Raw genomic sequence first — 14,069 nt, 5'->3', positions numbered from 1 at the left:
AGTCACCCATGCAGCACTTCTTTCTCCTACCCAGCCACCTGGAGACAGGTCAGAGCTCACAAGTTAAAAGGACACCATCCCTCAGACTGCCAGATGGGCAGATGCTTGGGAGCCCACATGACACCTTCACTTCTAACCTGCTGGCATCAGAGTCAGGGTTTTCCTCTACTCCTTTAGGATGCTGGCTGCAAGCTCAGGAATCCCTCACTTCTGACATGCTGACTCCCACTGCTCCTTTGGGTTTGATAATTCAGTGGAACAACTCACAGAACTCACGGAAAATGCTAAACTTACAATTATAGCTTTGTGATAGCAAAAAAGGAGGCTGGTGGCACAGTGGTTAAGTGCTTAGCTGCTAACTGGTAGTTCAAACCCACCAGCCACTCAATGGGAGAAAGATGTGGCAGTTTGCTTCCGTAAAGATTTGCAGCCTTAGAAACCCTATGGGGGCATTTCTGCTATGTTCTGTGTGGTCACTATGAGTCAGAATCGACTTGACAACAATAGGTTTGGTGCGGTTTTGGTACAGGAAAAAAGGAAACAAAGAAAGAGGTACGTAGGATGAGGTCTGGGAGAGTTCCCAGTGTGGAGCTTCCATGTCCCAAAGGCTGTGCTGCCCTCTCATGTGCTTCTGTGTCCAAATCCTTCATCTGGGCCTCACTGCATAATCACAATTGAGGCCTCATTGCATAGTCATGATTAGGGCCTCATTATATATGTGTGATTGATTTAATTATACTCCCTCCCTCCCTGAGGTCAGCTGATATCAGGCTACCAAGTGGTCTTTGTGGCCTGGCCAGCCCCCCACTCATTTGTATAAATCCTCAGGTGTTGTTTAGATAACAAAGATACTTCTGTTACTGAAGAAATTCCAAGCTACCTCTCAGGAAACAAGGGCAAAGGCCACAGTACTTTGGGTAATTCTTTACCCCACAGAGACACATAGTAGCAGGGCCATTTCTAGGGACTTGTTAAGAGACCCCTTTGCACTGCAAGGGACTGAGATGAGAAGGGCCTGGTTCCTGCCATCCAGGAGCTTTCAGTCCAGCAAGAGGCCTTAGATGATGACAAAGGGAGATGGCAGGACAAGTAGGTAAAATGAGACAGGTTTGTTAAGTTGCCCGGGATTTCAGTATATAGCAAAGCCAGCATTTGGACTCATCTCTGTCTGATTCCAAAGCTGATTTTTGCCGCGAGCTTGTCCAGCATGCTGAGAAATAGATCAACTGATCTCTTTGTGTATATCAGGTGATCCCAAACATATCCAGACAAAACTGAAACTTTTGAAGCCTTTCAGTGTTCACCACCTATTAAAGTGGAGATTTAAAACTCATATCTGATAAAGGACTTTGTCATGGATTGAATTATGTTCCCCCCAAAATGTGTGTATCACTTTGGTTAGGCCATGATTCCCAGTATTGTGTGGTTGTCCTCCATTTTGTGATTCTAGTTTTATGTTGAGAGGATTAGGGTGGGATTGTAACACTACCCTTACTCAGGTCACCACCCTGATCCAAGGTAAAGGGAGTTTCCCTGGGGTGTGTGGCCTGCATCACTTTTTATCTCCCAAGAGATGAAAGGGAAGCAAGCAGAGAGTTGGACACCTCATACCACCAAGAGAGCAGCACTGGAAGCAGAGTGCATCCTTTGGACCTGGGATCCCTGCACTTGAGAAGCTCCTCAACTAGAGGAAGTTTGAGGACAAGGAATCTTCCTCCAAAGCTGACACAGAGAGAAAGCCTTCTCCTGGAGCCAACGCCCTGAATTTGGACTTGTACCCTACTAGGCTGTGAGAAAATAAATTTCTCTTTGTTAAAGCCATCCAGTTGTGGTATTTCTGTTATGGCAAAACTAGATGACTAAGACAGACTTGTATTCAAAATATACAAAGAACTTTTAAAACTCAAAGATAAAATAACAAACAACCCCTAATTACAAAATGGCAAAAGATCTGAATGGAACCTCACCAAAGAAGATATAGAGGTGCAAATAGCATATGAGAAGATGCTCGATATCATTTGTCATTAGGGAATTCCACCTTAAAATGAGATACCAATACACATCTACTAGAATGGCCAAAATCAAAATACTGACAATACCAAATGTTGATGAGGTTGGGGAGTAACAGGAACTCTAACTTCATAGCTGTTGGAAATGCAAAATGGTACAGCCACTTTGGAAGACAGTTTGGCATTTTCTTACAAAGCTCAGCATAGACTTACCATATGATCCAACAATCATGCCCCTAGTATTTACGCAAATGAGTTGAAAACATGTCTACTCAAACACCTTCACCTGAATATTAATAGCAACTTTATTCACAATTGCCAAAAGTTGGAAGCAACCAAGATGTCCTTACAGTAGGTGAATGGCTAAACAAACTGTGGTACATCCATTCAGTGGACCACAGCCGTCAGTGTGGATTACACCTCCACATAAAGAAAATAACAATCCTCACAACTGGACCAATAAGCAACATTATGATAAATGGAGAAAAGATTGAAATTGTCAAGGATTTCATTCTACTTGGATCCACAATCAACACCCATGGAGCAGCAGTCGAGAAATCAAAAGACACATTGCACTGGGCAAGTCTGCTGTAAAATACCTCTTTAAAGTGTTAAAAAGTAAAGATGACACCTTGAAGACTAAGGTGTGCCTGATCCAAGCCATGGTGTTTTCAATCACCTCATAGGTGTTCGAAAGCTGGTCGATGAATAAGGAAGACTGAAGAAGAATTACACCTTTGAATTGTGGTGTTCATGAAGAATATTGAATATACCATGGACTGCCAAAAGAACAAACAAATCTGTTTTGGAAGAGGTACGATCAGAATGCTCCTTAGAAGCAAGGATGGCAGGACTACGTCTCACATACTTTGGACATATTGTCAGGAAGGATCAGTTCCTGGAGAAGGACATCATGCTTGGTAAAGTAAAGCGTCAGTGAAAAAGAGGGAGACCCTCAATGAGATGGATTGACACAGTGGCTGCCACAATGGGCTCAAGCATAACAACAATTGTGAGGATGGTGCAGGACCAAACAGTATTTCGTTCAGTTGTACATAGGGTTGTCAAGCGTTGGAACTAACTCTATAGCACCTGATAACAACAACAACAAAAAAAATAAATGAGATATTAAATTACAGAAAGACATGGAGGAAACTTAAATGCATATTGCCAAGTGAAAGAAGAGCCAGTCTGAAAAACCTACATATGATTCCAACTATATGACACTGGAAAAAGCAAGAAATTAGAGACAATAAAAAGATCCGTGGTTGCCAGGGGCTCAGGGGAAGGATGAATAAGTAAAGCACAGAGCATTTTTAAGGGCAGTAAAATTATTTTGCTTGACACTGTCGTGGTGTATGCATAACATTATACGTTTGTTAAAACCCAAAGAACTGAACAACACAAAGAGTAAACTCTAATGTGAAATATGGACTTCAGGTAATAATGATGTGTCAATATTACTGATTCATCCGTTATAACAAATGTACCACATAGGATTCAGGGGGAGGTGGGCATATGGGAGCTCTTTGTACTTTCTGTACAATTGTTCTGTAAACCTAAAACTTTTCTAAAAAATTAAGCACATTAAAAATATCCACTCGTCTGGACGAAGACAATAAAGAAATAGGCGGACATGAAAATAGTTGAACTGAGGTGGTAGAATTATGGTGCATTCTCACTTCTTTTTTTGTTTGTTTCAAGTAACTTATTATTTTGTTTCCTAAGAATACATAATTATAGTGATGATTTTTGGACCAAGAAAAAAAATCACATGTAGTTGTGACCTTTTCCATTGTCGTGGGTTGAGTTATGTCCCCCCCAAAATTTGTGTATTAGCTCGGTTAGACCATGATTCCCAGTATTGTGTGGTTGTCCTCTATTTTATGGTTGTAGTTTTATGTTAAAGAGGATTAGGGTGGGATTGTAACACCCTTACCAGGTCACATCCCTGATCCAATATAGAGGAAGTTTCCCTAGGGTGTGGCCTTCACCATCTTTTATCAAAGGAAAGGGAAGTAAGCAGAGAGTTGGGGACCTCATATCACCAAGAAGGCAGCACCAGGAGCAGAGCACATCCTTTGGACCTGAGGTTCCTGTGCTGAGATGCTCCAGACAAGGGAAGACTGATGACAAGAACCTTCCTCCAGAGCCGACAGAGAGAGAAGGGCTTCCCCTGGAACCGGCGCCCTGAATTCGAACTTCTAGCCTTCTAGAGAGTAAACTTCTCTCTGTTAAAGCCATCCACTTGCAGTATTTCTGTTATAGCAGCACTAGATGGCTAGGACATCCATCTTCTTAGCTTTTATCATTTTACTTTGTTTTATTTGATTTTTGGATTCCCTCTGCACATGTGCAAACTAAATCAAGCTACGGAACTCACAGTGTGTCAGGAGATATTCGTCACGTGCTGGGAGAAATTGCCCCAGTCTGAAGTTCCTCTGTTGGCTACAACTGCTCCAACTCGGCTGCAGCCTCCTAGGGTGGGTAGTGTGCTTTCCTCATCACATCCTTATCAGCAATGAGAATCCTTCTTTAAAAAAAATTTTTTTTCTAACTTTGATAAAACAGTCTGTAGGAAACCCTGGTAGTGGTTAACCACTATGGCTGCTAACTAAAAGGTTGGCAATTCGAATCCACCAGGCGCTCCTTGGAAACTCTATAGGGCAGTTCTATTCTGTTCTGTAGGGCCGCTATGAGTCAGAATCTATTCGACGGCAATGGGTTTGGTCTTTGGGTTTTTATTGTGTAATGGTTAAGAGCAGCACATTAGCATCAGAAGAACATGGACTCGAGTCTTGGAATTGATAGTCTCAGTTCCTGGGTGACTGCTCTGAACCTCAGCCTTATCCTTGGATTATAGAAATGAAAATGCTACTTTATACCTACTTTGGCAGGTTGTTGCTGTTGTTAGTTGCCATTGAGTTGACTCCCACTCATGGTGACCTTCCCTAGAACAGAAGAAAGGCTGCTCATTCCTTCGTGATCGTTGGTACGTTTGAGTTCATTGTTGTGACTATTGTGTCAGTTCCTCTCACTGAGGGTTTCCCTAATTTTTCTTGACCCTCTACTTCACCAAATATGATGTCCTTTTCTAGCAATTGTTTTTTCCTGATGACATGTCCAAAGTAAGCAAGACAAAGTCTCGCCATCCTAGCTTCTAAGGAGCATTCTGGTTGTATCTCTTATAAGACTGATTTGTTCATCCTTTTGTCAGTTCAGTGTATTCAATACTCTTTTGGTTTTCTAACTCAAACCACAATGCGAATGCTTTAATTCTTCCTCTGTCTTCCTTTTTCATTATCCAGCTTTCATATGTGTGTGAGGTAATTGAAAAGACCATGACTTGGGTCAGGTGCACTGTAGGATTGTTGTGGGAATTAAATTAGGTAGTGTTTACAGTGGACCTAGAGTATTTAGACATTATAGGGCAAATAAAGAGTATGTTCCAGTGTTTATCTTACATCTCTTTGATTATTAATTAGTGAGTGTTATGGGTTGAATTGTGTCCCCCTAAAATGAGTGTCAACTTGGCTAGGCCAGGGTTCTCCGTATTGTGTGATTGTTCACCATTTTGTCATCTGATGTGATTTTCCTATGTGTTGTAAATCCTACCTCTAAAATGAAGCAGGATTAGAGGCAGTTAGGTTAATGATGCAGGACTCAATCTACGAGATTAAATTGTCTCTGGAGTCGATCTCTTTTGAGATATAAAAGAAAGAAGCAAGCTGAGAGACAGGGGACCTTATTACCACCAAGCAAGAAGAGTCAGAAGTACACGTACTTTGGACCTGAGATCCTTGCGCTAAAAAGCTCCTAGAGCAAGGGAAGACTGGTGACGACGACCTGCCCCCAGAACCGACAGAGAGAGAAAGGCTTCTCCTGGAGCTGGCACCCTGAATTCATACTTCTAGCCTCCTAAACTCTGAGAGAATAAACTTCTGTTTTTTAAAGCCATCCACTTGTGGTATTTCTGTTATAGCAGCACTAGCTGACTAAAATAGTGAGGTGAAACATTTTTCAAATATTTGCCATTTGTACTTCTTCTCTAATGAATTGCTCTTCACTCCCCATCCTCATTAGTTTATTGGAATCTTGCCTTTACAATACATTGAAGTCAGGGACAAAGAGTTCTGGAAGGGTCTAAATGAAGGGAGAGATGTGAAGTAGAGGTCTTTCCCCTACAACCCTGACGCCTTTCTTTTTCTCCAGGGAGCCTTTTTCACTGGTTAGTACAGCTCCTCTCTCCCTGCAATTGGTCTTGTTTCCTCCCTCAGAAAATTTCGTCTGCTTTACAGAGTCAATCTTTAGAATAGCTGATTTTCCTTCCGAATTGCTATACCCCCAGGTCTCACACGTATGATTTCTTTCTCTGTTGATTTAAGGTGAATTCCGTCAGAATGACTGGAGCCACAGCCAGTGTACCCCGACAAGATCTGTTTGGGTCGCGCTGTGTGCCTAACACGCGAGCCCCTCCTCAGCACTGTGTAATTGTACAGACTGCCAAATTGCTGACCTTCCTGAGTAAAGTGCAAAAGCCTAAGGGACCGCTTAGATAAAGGGTACATTCTTCAGATAGTTCAATCTCTTTTCCCTTCTTGCCTAGCCCCCATCTTGCCTGATTTGGGTGGTTAGCCTTTTTTCTATCACAGGGCAGAAGAAACTTGAGCCATAGAAGTTGAGGGTTTCTGGATTGCATACGGAGTTAAGCTCCCCTTCAGCCAAATGCTTCTGTTAAAGAAGTTCTTGTGGATAAATGTGTTTGGTCTAGGGTATTCTCCTGGTGGCTTGGTGGTAGCATGAAGTCGAATATTAGCCTTCAAACATGTCTGAGTGAGACACGTGGGTGGGGGAAGCTGGTGTCCCAGACATGGCAAGGGCCAGAGACAGAAGAGGAGACCCCCAGAAAGAAGCACAGATTCCCCTAGAGAAAGTCACTGGAGCTTCCCATGAAGATCTTCCCTCAAGGGGGATCACTGCCTCCTGGGCAGCACTACCACTGAAGCACGTATCCTGGTGTTTGTGTGTCTCCTGCATTCACCTGCTTGCCCAGTTTAGACTGTGTGGTTTGGCAGGAGGAGTATTCTTCTGGGAGACAGAAAACCTGGGTTTGGGTCTAGTCTCTGCCTTTTTTTAGCTTTGGGATCTTGGGAACAAGCTTTATTTCCCCAACTGGGAAATGGAGGGTAATAGTCCCTGTTCTATGCACCCCCTTGCTTGACCATGGGGTGCACATGAGGTAATAACATGTGGGTGTCCTAACATATGGGTGTCCTGGGTAAGTTGTAAAGATGGAGAGCAGAACATTTTCATCTGCTCTTAAAAACATAGGCTTACTGTCTGTCCCAGCATCTCATGTGGAGGCCAGAGAATTGAAAATGCTACTTCTTCCCAGAAGGAGGTCTGAAGACGTCAGAGAAACTCTTGATTCTGTGTGGCATAAGAGCCAAGCTGCTCAGTGGCACTGCTGGGGCTGGATTTCCTGCCTTTGTTCTGGTATCTTTTTTAATCTGATGAGAGGAGCCTGTCAGAAGAGCAGAGGTGCTCCCTGTGCATTTAAGAGGGTGTTTGGAGAGGCTACCTGTGTTTGAGCCATAGGTATTGTGGATAAATTCAGTCTTACAAATTTTATTGAGAGCCTCACCTCGATGTTAGGTCCCTGGGTGACACAAACTGTTTGCATGTGACTACTAACCTAAAGGTTGGCAATTCGAACTCACAGCAGTGCCACAGAACAAAGGCCTGGTGATCTGCTCTCATAAAGATTACAATCAAGAAAACCCTATGGAGCAGTTCTACTGTGTAACACATGGGGTCGCTATGAGTTGGAATCAATGGCAGTCGGTTTGGTTAGCCTTGATGCTGGTAGGAGAGACAGACAGACAGGCACCAATTAGAATACAGGGGACACACGCTGCAGAAGAGCGCAGACAGGAGCAGTGGAAGCAGGAAGGGGGCCGCTTCACTTGGACAGGAAGCTTGAGGGGAGGCCTGGAGGTCAGGCAGGAATTGGCCAGGCAGAGAAAGGGGAACAGTGTCCTCAGCAAAATGTTGGGGTCTTGCAGGAAAGGCACAGCTGTGGAACTAACGACCTCTCATCTCTTTGTCTTGGATAAGGAAGAGTTTATGCTGAGAGAGGGAAAGAGAATGCTTCTTAGTCATTTAGACCAGAGGGGAAGGGTGGGTGGTTGGAAAGGCATAAAAACAATCAAACAGACCAACTGCCCGAGTCGACTCTGACTATGGCAACTCCATGTGTGTCCGGGTAGAATTGTGCTCCATAGGGATTTCAGTGGCTGACTCGTCAGAAGGAAATTGTCAGCTCTCTTCTGAGGCACCTCTGGTTGGACTTGAACCTCCAAGTTTTGGTTAGCAACTAAGCGTGTCAACCATTTGCACCACCCAGGGACTCCTGGGAAGGCATAAAAAAAAAAAAAAACAACCTGTTGCCATTGAGTCAGTTCCAACTCATAGCATCCCTATAGGACAGAGAAGAGCTGCCCCATAGAGTTTCCAGGGAGCACCTGGTGGATTCAAACTGCCAATCTTTTGGTTAGCAGCTGTAGCACTTAACCACTGTGCCACCAGGGTTTCCTGGGAAGTCATTGGACCTGGTAAAACGGGGAGAGGGGGACTTTTTCCGCTCAGTTTCCTAGTGAAATGTAACATGCCTCTCTAGCTGTTCTCCAGCCAGTTTGGAGGGGATGGCCAATGGTCACTTTAAATGTATCAGAGAGGCAAATGTGCTTCGAAGTATTTTTTTTTTTTTTTATATAACCTCAGAGTTCAAGGTATAGTTCTGATTATTTTTTATTCTGATGGTTTGGTCTGTGAACTCAGTGAAAAATACTTTTAACAGTAAAGGAATGTTGGTGTCTTTCAGCCTTGTCTGTGCAACATCATGTGCCCTTTAGTGAGCCCCTCACCCTCCCTGGGGTCCTGTTAGGAAAGCCATATCCTGGGCAAGATGCTCTAGAATCTTGCAGGGAAAATAAGGAGTTTGGTTTGGTGTAGTGGGAAGAACATAGAAGTCTACTCCAGGAATTTTCATTTTAATCCAGTTGGCTCCTGCATGACCCCAGGGAAATCACTTAAACATTCCATCTCTCATTTTCTTCATTGTGCCATGGGAATTTTAGTCCCTGGTCTGGCCAACTTTAGTGCTGGTATGAGGATAAATGGGACAGAGATGTGAAGTGTTTTTTAAGTTTACTGGGCTTCATGCAGGCAGCATTTCAGGGGGACTCGTTTCATTGTGGGTTAGGCAGGAACCTGCCCAGAACCCCGGCCTCTGAAAACACATCCCGACTTCAGTGTCTGAGAAGGTCAAAGCTGCTCTGACATGTCTTACAGATGAGACTTCATTTCCTAGGACAGCCTGTCTTGGCTAGAGCCCTAGGAGGTCAAGGGGACAGTGTCCCTATAATGCTTGTGCTGAGCCTGCACAAAGGAGCCCAGGCACTTTCGTGGTCCTCTTTGACTGCCCCCATCCTCTGTATCTCCCTCAGCTCCAGTAGCAGTGCTGGGTCTGGGGAGTTGGGAGCCTCCGCCCCACACCTCAGCACTTGCTTCTGCCCTGAAGAACTGCGGTAGTGGCTGCCGAAGCCTCGGCACTGCGCCTGCCTGGGACACTGTAAAGACCTTCCTCCTCGCGCCCTGCCTCCCCTGGCTCCTTCGCCCGCCCGCTGAAGTCACTGGTCTGTGCTGCAGTTAGAAACCCTGCCCGGAGCTGGAACCACTGAACAGTGTATTTGCTGGTCCTTACAGCAGGTACTTTCTTGCTTTTCTCTTCCTCCCAGAATTTGGTGCGCGTCGGTGCACTTTGGTGCTCAGGGCAGCAGAGTGGCAGAGCAGCAGGAAGCATGAGCTGCCAGTCTGGCTGCGGGAATCCACTGGTCATTGTTTCTGTCTCATTTAATGATCAGGGCAGTGGGCAGCCTGGGGGATGTCTCATGGAACCTTTTTGTGGCTATGGGATCCCCGTAGGGGAGGCGGGAAGAGGAAGTTTCACAAAGCAGAGCCGGGAAGAAGGCGATGCACCGCTGAAGGATTTCAACTCCTAAGGAGGCTGCCTCCTCATTAGGAACAAGTTCATTAATGAGCCTCTTCAGCTGCAGGGAGGAAGGAGGAACAGCCTGATGAATTAAGACCGCCCCAGATGAGCACCCCGATTTAAAGGGGGTGTGCACTGTTTGGGTGTCTTTAGGTGTGACCCTCCAAAGTGATAGCAGCTCTGGGAACTAACTTTCCAGTTGAAGAATTCGAGCCTTCTTCCTCTTTCTGCAACACCCAGTATTTGCTTATTGAGTTGCAAATTCCTTTCTGACCCCACTCACCTATTCCCGGGAGCAGAAAGGAAGTCAGTATTTGCTTTTCCAGCAAGGTCACAGATCACCTGACCAAGTCCTTTAACAGCTGGGAAGCAGACACTGCTGTTCTGAACCTCACTGGCTGGCAGCTCCGTCCAGCTGCCCAAACCTTCCTTTCTGGGAGGGAGACCTGTCCTCCTGGCTCCACGCTCCAGCAGGGGGAGGATGTGAACGGAAGGTAATGTGATCACAGCTTTCCTTCCCACAGTTTTCTATTCTTCATGAAGCTCCAGATTCTGCTGCTGCAATGCAGACGAAAATGACAGACACTTAACAGAAAAACGTGGGGATGGAGTTAATGAGATTGTGTTAATGTGTCATTTATTGAGCATGAGTTATCTCTGTTTACCGGGTCAGCGGGAAGTGAGTCCACTGGAGAACTCGGCTGGCAGATCTTTTTAGGGAGTGAATCTCACCTCCCCTGGTGTCTGGGCTTCAGTCCTCTGGATGTTAGCAGCAGCTGTCAGATGTTCCCTGCTTCTTATACTTGGAGGCTTGGGGTCCGGGAACCAGAAAACAGGGAAGTTTTCATCATTTGAGCAGGGATCAGCACTCAGTTTGGGTAATTTTCTTTTTCTTTTGGAAAGGGTGCTTTGTGTTTGCAAGTAACAGTGCAGGGATCGACAGGATTGCCGTTTGCTGTACCACCTTGTCAAGTATTTGACTTTGTAAGGTTGAATTCTTGAAGAATTCTCATGGCAATGAGGTTGTGCTTTGAGCCAAGCTTTCTTTACAAGGAAATCCAAGGTGCTATTTATTTTGGCATGCAGCCTGTTCTGGGATGAAACACAGCATTTTTATTATTGCAGAATAAAGAGAGGTTTGAAGAACCAGGTTTCAGTGTTAGGACTAAGGGAAGGTTTCTTTATGTTTGAATTTGAGGGTAGAAATGAGATTGTTTGAAAATGATATTATAAGGGAATAAATGTGAAGGGGGGGTGTGGGTATCTGCTGGTGGAATCTGTGCCCCTGGGCACCGAAGGTGCACCCTGCTAGAACCATTTCTAACATAGCCTGGTAGTTATACACAGACCGTCCTTGCTGCCTGCCAGGCACTGACTCTTTGGTGGATTTTGAACAGGCAGCCCTGGTGCCCAACTCTTCACCTCCCCATTGGCTTTGGGAGACTGTACACGGTGATGAAGTCACACAAACTGTCCTGTCCTTTATTAACTGGGTAACTTTAGATGGGGTATATAGCCTCTTCGTGCCTTTGTTTCCTCATTTGTAGCTTGGAGAAGAGACTTATTTCCCAGGATTGTTGGTGTGAGGATGAAATGAGAAATTATACACAGTACCTGACTGACAGGTTTAGTGCTTAGTAGCTGCTCATTTCTTTCCATGAGTTCCATTTGAAGACAGATCATTTTGCCCCTTCTTTTGTTCATTTAAGAGCCATGTACTGAGTGTCTGCCACATGTTAGAATGCGGAGGTGAGGGACGGAATGGGCACAGGAATGAGTCCTGCAACAATTCTGACCTTCACAAACTTGCGGTTCAGTAGGGGAGATGAACTAGAGAGAGATAGAGCTAGATATATTCAGGCATGTAGAATATGATGAGCTAATGAGAGTGGTTGAGACCTAATTGGGGAAACTTGGCCCTGGGATAGGACATAAACATAAAAAGTTATATAACAACACCAGGTATTAAAAGATTCTGAACACCGGGGGTCCATCTTAACAGAATGCATAATAAGTTACATTATGTCAGAGTTTTAAATCCTCCAGAGAGTAGCGAAATTCCATTTTTATATTGGTTAAATTCCAACGAAGCTGTTTTTATATTCTGTTCTATTGTAAATAGAGTAGCATGTGTTGATGTGGCGATTCCACTCACCTAACCACATCAAAAAGAGTCCTGGTGGTGTAGTGGTTAAGCTCTCAGTTGCTAACTGAAAGGTTGGCAACTCAAACCCACCAGCCGCTCTGTGGGAGAAAGATGTGGCAGTCTGCTTCCATAAAGATTACAGCCTTGAAAACCCTTGGGGCTTTTCTGCTGTGTCCAGTAGGGTCGCTATGAGTCAGAAGCCACTCGATGGCAATGAGTTTTACCACATCAAACATCCATCCACTGAAGAAACCCCCAGGACCATGGGGAAAAGTGGAGAAGGCTGGAGGGCGAGGAGAGGAGGACTGGGAGTGGTGTGGTGTGTACATGACAGCCCCTCCTTTCCTTCCTGGGTTCCAGGCCCTATAGGGTGAAAACTTGCTGAGCCCTCTTCTTCAGAGAGTGACAGCTCCATTTAATTTCCAGGTTCTGTGACCTTGGAATGATTAGTTATAGTAAAACGCAAGCCTAAAGGAAGTATTAGAGTTCTTATGTAGTTCTTTTTAATGAAATTTGACCTAGTGTGCGCTGAATACTTATTTGAAGATATATGATCTGATACGCAGAGGGGCAAATTCCTAATTCTAGCCAAAGGCAGTGAGTTTTACTGAGCTCTCCAAGGTGATGATGTGAGTTAATGCAACCAAGAGGCCCATCCGGTGGCCTCTTCTTCCTTGGGAGAAGCCTTGTTGCTTGGTGATCAACTTTGGTGAAGCAGATCTCAAGAGAGCAGTGTCCCTTCTCTATGCCCAGAAGGCTTTTCCTGTACATCTGCGGGCGAAGCAGAGAAGCATCAGAGCAGGAACTAGACAATCAGTCATAGCATCTGTGAACTGGGCTGAGTTGTAAGCCAAAACAAACCCATTGCCATGAGTCGATTCCGACTGATAGCAACCCCACAGGACAGAGTAGAACTGTCCCATAGATTTCCAAGGAGCGGCTGGTGGATTCAAACTGCTGACCATTTGTTTAGCAGCTGTAGCTTTTAACCACTGTGCCACCAAGGCTCACTTATAGGGCTGGACAGATACTTACAAATTACTTACTTTCCCAACACTCTGGAAGAAACACCCCCCATCCCCATTTTGAGATGTGAATACTTCTCTCTAGGAGTTTGAGTTTAACTAGGGAAACAAAAAGGACATGTCTGAAAGATCATTAATAATTAAAGAGCAGGCATAAAGCAATTAGAGATTAATTAAATGCTGACCTGGGTAATTTTTTGAAAAGTAATTTTACTCTGATTTCAAATAATGCTTCTTAGGACAGGTGGGATTAAACGGAATGTTGAAGGATGCAAGAACAGTAAGGCTGGAGGAAGGAATCAAATAGGCCAGGGAAGCTGGAGGCCAATCAGAGGAAGAAATGTTGAGAAGACAAGCCAGAGAACAGCAAGAGATACAGTGTGAATAACCACAGTAAGAGCTAACACTTAGAGACTGTTTAAGGTGCTTTATGTATGTTATACCCACTTACCACCTCAAGGACCCTGTAAAGTAAACACTGTTCTTACTATCACCACTATCTCCATTTTACAAATGAGTAAATTGAGGCATAGAGAGGTTAAGTGCTTTCCCCAAGGTCATACAACTGGTAAGTGGAAGGACTGAGATTTGAACCCAGGCATGCTGCTCCAGGATCATCTATGCTCTGAACCGTTGTTATATACTCCTCAGTGAGAATGCAGGCTTGGAGTCAGCTAGACCGAAAAGCAAGCCCAACACTTGCTTGTTATGTGACCTTGACCAGGCTTGTAAACTTTCTCAGCCTCAGTCTCCCTATCTGAAAAACAGAGACAGTGGTAATTCTCTTTGAGTTATTGTGAGGATTAAATGAGATGTTTTTAAATGAGCCCTGCCTT

General features: G+C 44.6%; 1 protein-coding gene across 5 annotated transcripts in view; it reads left to right on the top strand.

Annotated features, from left to right (window-relative positions):
* The window catches only part of KANK4 (KN motif and ankyrin repeat domains 4), a 93,273-nt gene that overhangs the window by 36,491 nt on the left and 42,713 nt on the right, over positions 1–14,069 (top strand). For 2 of the 5 annotated variants that reach the window (XM_049879445.1, XM_049879441.1), the window contains exon 2: positions 9,518–9,779. The exons of 2 other annotated variants lie outside the window; for them this stretch is intronic. The gene's annotated coding sequence lies outside the window, so the exon portion shown is untranslated. Of the gene's footprint in view, positions 1–9,517; positions 9,780–9,821; positions 10,557–14,069 lie in introns of those variants that run through there. One more of the 5 variants, XM_049879443.1, reaches the window with a different exon arrangement.

Source organism: Elephas maximus, chromosome 3 (genome assembly GCF_024166365.1).
Source record: "Elephas maximus indicus isolate mEleMax1 chromosome 3, mEleMax1 primary haplotype, whole genome shotgun sequence".
Classification (NCBI taxonomy): domain Eukaryota; kingdom Metazoa; phylum Chordata; class Mammalia; order Proboscidea; family Elephantidae; genus Elephas; species Elephas maximus.
Note: the sequence above shows the minus strand (reverse complement) of the source record. Positions and strands in the feature narration are given on the sequence as shown.